General features: G+C 45.0%; 1 pseudogene; it reads right to left on the bottom strand.

The window, feature by feature from the left end:
* Nucleotides 1-4,093: 4,093 nt before the first annotated feature.
* Nucleotides 4,094-5,144, bottom strand: LOC109701953 (high mobility group protein B2 pseudogene; annotated as a pseudogene).
* Nucleotides 5,145-6,652: the final 1,508 nt, after the last annotated feature.

The following is a 6,652-nucleotide window of genomic DNA, read 5'->3' as shown; positions in this document are numbered from 1 at the left end:
TATATATATATATATACATTTTTTTTCCAGTGCTGGGGTTTGAAATCGGGGCTTGCACCTTGAGCCACTCCACCAGCCCCTTGTTTTTGTGATGGATTTTTTCAAGCTAGGGTCTTGAGAACTGTTTGTCCGACTGTCTTCGAACTGTGATCCTCCTGATCTCTGCTTCCTGTGTAGTTAGGATTGTGGGTATGAGCCACCAGTGCCCAGTTATACCGTATTTTTTAGAAGAGAGCTTGTTCTTTTTTCTGTCAAGTTGTTCTATCTCTCTTTGCTTCCTGGTCATCACGAGGGGAGCAGCTTTTCTCCATCACATACTTCCATCACACACAGCCATGGTATCCTGCTTCTCTACAGGCCCAAAGCAATGGGGCCCAACAACTGTGAACTGAAACTTCTAAAACCATGAGCCAAAATACATCTTTCCTCATTTAAAGTTGTTTACCTCAGTCGTTTTGTTAGAGTAACAGAAAGCTGACCAAAGTCCTTCTGGTATGACAGTGCAGCTTTGCTTCCTATTGGTACCCCAGTCCCAGCTGAGCCACCCCAGCTGTGCAGCAAGAACAAGAACAAGGCTGGCACCTTGAGGACTGCTGAAAGTCTGCATTTCTCCAAAAATACCATTCTTGGTGCCATTAGGGTGGCACCTTTCCTCCCCTTAGGATGACACCTTGGGCAGGGCATATAGAATACAATGTGAATGGTGCCCACTGGAGTGGAGCAGTGGGATAAAACAGTGAAAGCTATAGTTTCCTAAAGGGAACCTACCAAATGGACAAGTGCTTTCTAGCACTGGGATACAGTCCCTGTCTCGTAGTCATGGTTACTGTGGGAATCAAGAACAGCCTGGTTCTTAGGCAACAGGATCTGCCCAGGACCCACACAGGAAGAACAGGGATGTGGTGTGGGAGGCCAGTCGTTTAGGGCTTCACTCACAGCCAGAGGCCTGGGAAGGCCAAGGAGTGTTTTAGAAATAAAACTGTTTTAAAATAAATAAAGTAGGAATAAGAAACATATTGGGAAAGAGAAACCTGCATGGATTTGAGGAAGACAACAGCTCACGGTATTGGTGCTTGTTAGGCATCGCACATGGACTACCCGTGCTGCATGGTTTAATCCCATGGCCCTCAACCTTTTGCACCGGAGCCACCTGAGGACTTCTGTCCTCAGGTTTTGGTGGGGCCAGGAATTGTACTGCTGGCTGGGGGACCCCAGTTTGAGAATCACTGATTCAGTTAATTGAATTCTGAAAAATACCTAGGAGAGAAATACTGTTATTATCACCATTTACACACACAGGAGCTGAGACTTAGCAAGATTGAGTAACTTACCAATACATTCCCCTGTGCACTTACCCCGCAGGAAGTGGGGAGGCTGGATCTGAACCCAGGCCATCTCACTCTGGCATCTGCTTTTTTCTGTCTTGTTTTGATTTTTTGAGACAGGGCCTCACTATGTAGCTGAGGCTGACCTAAAACTTGCTCTCTAGCCAGGCTGGCCTGGAACTACTGCTCCTCCTGCTCCAGCATCTCAAGTGCTGGGATTACAGATGTCCCCCGCCACGCTAGGCTCAGGATCTGAATTTTAAATGCTACGGCAGACAGTGTCACGTGTAATTAATTCCATCAGAGAAATCTTATCCACATAAGATGGGCTTCCTGACAGATTTAGTGCCATGTAATATAGTTTTAGGGATATGATTCCCAACAGACAGTAGATGTTTGACAGTGAGTGAAATGAATGAAGTAAGCAAAACCTTGTTTTTTAAAAAAGGCAAAAAGCTAACATAATGGGTAGGTAAACCTTATAAAACTCAAAACTCTTTCTGGAATTTCAAAGTTATACCTCAAATGTGGATTACTGTTTGCACGGAATTTAAGCACTTTTAAAATCTATTTACAGTTTTCTTGCTTCCTGCTGGACTGAGCAGGTCAAAACATGTTATATAAACTCAACAGAAAAACATTTTCAAGTGGAATTTAGTTGTGTGGAGGCTGTAATTTAAGGCACCCTGAGCTGTGGTTGTTCACGGGGATTACATGTGATAGAATCTAAGTAGCTCTCATTGCTACTTAAAGTCATCGTAAAGGTGACGCTAATCCATAGTTAGATGATTCAGAAAATGAAGAGCAGAAAGAATCTGGACACAGATGTCTGAAGTTAGACGAGTGTTCAGTGAGCCCTCCGAGAGTTCGCCTGCCCCAAATTCTTGTCCAAGAGCAAAGCCACTAGACCGGGAACCCATGGGGTACAGCCATAAGTTAGCGATGCTGTGATCATTTCATGGCACCAAGGTGTGGATGACAAAAGAATGGGAACCATCCTCACCCATGTGTTCCTATCTGGTTTTTGTGTTTCAAAAGGTTGGGAGCATCCTGCTGATTGTGGACGTCAGAGTCTGGCAAGTGGCAGGGGTGGGGGAGTAAAGGGATGGGGTTGGAAAACTGACCTTTAAGGACCAGGGTGTAGTGCATGAGACAGCATGTGCCCAGCCTGTGTGAGGCCTGGGTTCCATCCCCACTCCCACACAAAATCAAGCCTAACCTTTGGACACAATCCACACCGGAGTTTGTATTCTGGCCCTACTGACATTGGAAGACTGGTGAGTTTTGCGGGAGGGAACTCTCGTGTGTTCTGTGGGGTGCTCAGCAACACACCTGGCCTCTACCCACTGGGTTAGAGCCCTTTTTATGACAAGGAGAGACAAGGAGTTGTTGAACTGAATTGTTTTGAGAGACTCCGGGTACATGCCAGAGTGTCAAAGCTATACAGCTCTAGGAGGATGTCTGTCTGGTATAGCAATGAAAGTCACTGTAAAGAAGGTGAGTATTCTTAATTTGTGGGTCCAGTCAAATCTATCTGTTGCTTCATGTTTTAACTGAATCAGACACTCATTAGCATTTAGAAATAGATAAATAGCATGTTTCCACAAGTCTTCAGTAAAAATAGAATGTATCTTACTGTTCCCAGGTGCCATACTGGCTTCTGGGCAGAAGGTGTGTACAGAACTCAGCAAACGGCAGTGGGTTCCTTAACCCTGTCCCCACACCTGGTGTTCTCAGGTGTGTGTGGCAGAGCACATGACAGCAAGTTCTGACACTTCAAGGATGCCATCAACATATGAAAGGACCCTGTGATTCTCAGGCTTCAGAGCAAATGACTAGGCTTTAAAGTTACTGTGTAAGTGGGCAAGAAACAACCTGTCCACAAAACTCCAGAGCAGAAATGGGTCCCCGGAATGTCGATAATGGGGTAAGAGTGTGGAGAAGGAAATGGTTTTCAGTCTTTGAACTTAGTATCTTTATCTAAGATAAACATCGCTGTCCTAGTCCCTGTCTTTGTGTCTCAGACCGAGGCACCAATGAGCTGTGGAAAGTATATTTTGTCACAATTCCAATAGAGTGCTATTGTAGGGGCCAGTTTTCCCTTTTTCCTGAAAGCGCCTACACACTAAGCATACTGAGGTAACGCATGTCTAAGTTTTGATTATGCAAACTCATTATTGTGAGAAACCTGAGTGGATTTCTCTCTACTTGTGGCATCTTTATATGAAAGTGGCAAAATGAGAAACCTATAAAATCCCCTGGGACAGTCACCGTTCAGGAGTTCACTTGGCCAGCCTCCCTGTGTGGCTGCTCTCAACACTCCTGTGGCACAGTCCCTGCAGAGGCCACTGGCTGTACAGCTGGTGTGTGAGAAGGAGAGGAGTGGCATTGTAAGGCAGAAGAGTTTTGCTCTGAGGAAATACATCAGCCTTATGTCCCCTCCAGAACATTCTATATTGAGCTGGGAGCTGGTGGCTCACACCTATAATCCCTAAAAAGATCTTAGTTTGAGGCCAACATAGGCAAACAGTTTATGAGACCCCCATCTCTAAAATAACCACAGCAAAATGGACTGGAGGTATGGCTCAAGTGGTAAAGCGCCTGCTTTGCAAGAATGAAGCCCTGAGTTCAAATTCCAGTCCCACAAAAAAAAGAGTATTTCTAAATATGTGACAGACAAAAGCAACATGCCATCACCCAGATCCTTTTTTGTTAATATACATAATTTTATTACAATTTTTTTTTAAAAATAAAAACAAAATGCAACATCCTAAAAAAAAAAATTAACTACTGGTACTAATTCTTATGAAGGCTGCTGTACTACCATACAAGAAATTAAAGAAACCATTAAATATTTAGGAACATTTAACATCAAAAGCTTTAAAATCTAACTGTATGTATGTAGTAGCCCCCCAAAAAGCTACAACCTGCATTTAAAAAAAGTATTTTCTCTACAAAGAATTTTACCAGCTATACAAAAATCTGTACAGTTTTTATATTGAAGCTAACGTTGAGCTGCACTTGGATTCACATTCTTAGCAAAACCATTGCCTGAGCACACACGCACATTCCACACACATTATATGACAGCCATTTATTTTTCATCTTCATCTTCTTCCTCCTCGTCCTCATCCTCTTCCTCTTCTTCCTCCTCTTCCTCATCTTCTGGTTCATTCTTCTTCTTTGAGCCTGTTGGCCTGCCAGGGCCCTTCTTTCCTGCTTCACTTTTGCCCTTGGCACGGTATGCAGCAATATTCTTTTCGTATTTCTCTTTTAGTTTAGCTGCTTTCTGCTCATATGGTTGTTTATCTTTGGCTGACTGTTCAGACCACATTTCCCCCAACTTCTTTGCTGTATCCCCAATGGAGAGGCCTGGGTGTTCACTTTTGATCTTTGGGCGATGTTCAGAGCAAAACAGAAAGAAGGCAGATGGTGGCCTTTTCGGAGCGTTGGGGTCTTTCTTCTTCCCCTTCTTATCTCCCTTGGGAGGAACATAGTTTTTCATCTCCCTGTCGTAGCGGGCTTTGTCATTTTTTGCCATTATCTTTGAACTTGGACTTTTCCTTTTTAGACATGGTCTTCCATCTCTCCGAGCACTTCTTGGAGAACTCGGCGAAGTTGATGGGGGAGTCGGGGTGCTTCTTCTTGTGCTCCTCGCGGCACGTCTGCACGAAGAAGGCGTACGACACATCTTGCCCCGCGGCTTGTTGGGGTCTCCTTTGCCCATGGCGGCTGCCTGCTGCGAGCTTCTTCTCAAAGTACCGACCGCAAACCGGTCGGAAAATTATTCAAAAAGAGACAGGTGTCTCTGGGGCCGTCCAAGACCAACTCTTTGTACCAGCAGCCCTAGCTGGAGAGAAGACCTCTTTAAAACACACAAACATGGAATGGAACAAGTTTGCCTCTGCGTACTACTTTGTGCATCTATCGTCTATTTAGTATGTGTTCTGAATGACTGCACTGTGTTTCTAGATATCCCTTGCATGTGTGTGGGATTTTAATCCATTATTCTCTCTGGCAGAATATTCCTAGAGATGGTCTATGACTGGTAGTTTTTAAAAACCACAAGGATTGAAAGAATGGATTCGGTAGTAAAATAATCATAGGGCAGCTTTAAAGAAACTGATTACAAAATAAACAAATCTACAATCAAAGCAATGGGGAAGATTAAACATTAAATGACTGCAGTGAGAGAGAACTGCAGAAACCCTACATCACACTTAGCTTTGATGAAAGAGAGAATTATCACTGCTGGTTAAAACGAAGTCCTGAGCAGGGTTCCTCACACTGTAATGGCAACACTGTTTAATTCTCCCACAGCTACTAAATTACCCTTTGCTGCCTTTGAACAAAGCAGGAGTGTCCTGAACCACCTCGAGCAACTCTGAAGGAACGTTCCAGAAATTCTAAGTGAAGTAGGGTGCTGTTTTCTGGAGCTTTACAATAAGACAACGTCATCCTCTTTAAATAGCACGCACCATCGTTGCCAAGAAACAATCACGTATCCAGTGCAGAATGGATTGCAAACACCCCAGTGGGTGATGGGAGGTCAGTCTATTCTGTTGTTTGGAAGAGAAAATAATTTCTGTTTTTACGTTTGCACCTATGTTGGGTGCTGCCTCTTGACACGCACATGCTTACACACACAGGCACACACATGTACATGCACATATACATGCAAAGGCACACACATGCTCACACACATACAGAGGCACAGACACACACACACACAGAGGCACAGGCACACGTGCACACCATACACACATGCATACACAGTACTCAAATTCTATTGCACTGGGTCTGTGAAAACTTCATCAGGTCTTAGCTCCCTTTCCTCGAGAGCACCAAGTGGGGAAGAGATAGTCCCTTGCCCTAGACATCTGCTGCTCTCCCTGGCAGAACATGTGTCCTTACAACTCGGGCTCTCAGAAGGGTGGGGAAAACCCCTGTGGAGGTCACCCCCACCCAGCATTTGCCAACAGCAACAATGAGGTAGGGTTGTCTGTCATTGCCACTGTTCCCAGATGTTGTCAGTGGCTTCTCAGGAGGCAATACCCAAAACAGAATTGCTTCAGGGATGGCAAGAATCTAGTGGAACCCCATGGGACTCAGAAGACACCATGGATGGTGACAACACTTATGGAAGCCAGTAAGGTCCTGAGAGACACAGCCACTTTCATCCTCCCTCTGCACCCAAGGAGCAGAGGTTCCCTGAGCCAGGGCGTGGCTCCCTGAGCCCTGAGTCACACATATGCCATTGAGACAGGGGTCCAGGAGTCCCAGGGAGAGAAGGGGACCTCCCCCAGCACGAGCTGCTAGAGTCAGAG

The sequence above is a fragment of the Castor canadensis genome, chromosome 10 (genome assembly GCF_047511655.1).
Source record: "Castor canadensis chromosome 10, mCasCan1.hap1v2, whole genome shotgun sequence".
Classification (NCBI taxonomy): domain Eukaryota; kingdom Metazoa; phylum Chordata; class Mammalia; order Rodentia; family Castoridae; genus Castor; species Castor canadensis.
Note: the sequence above shows the minus strand (reverse complement) of the source record. Positions and strands in the feature narration are given on the sequence as shown.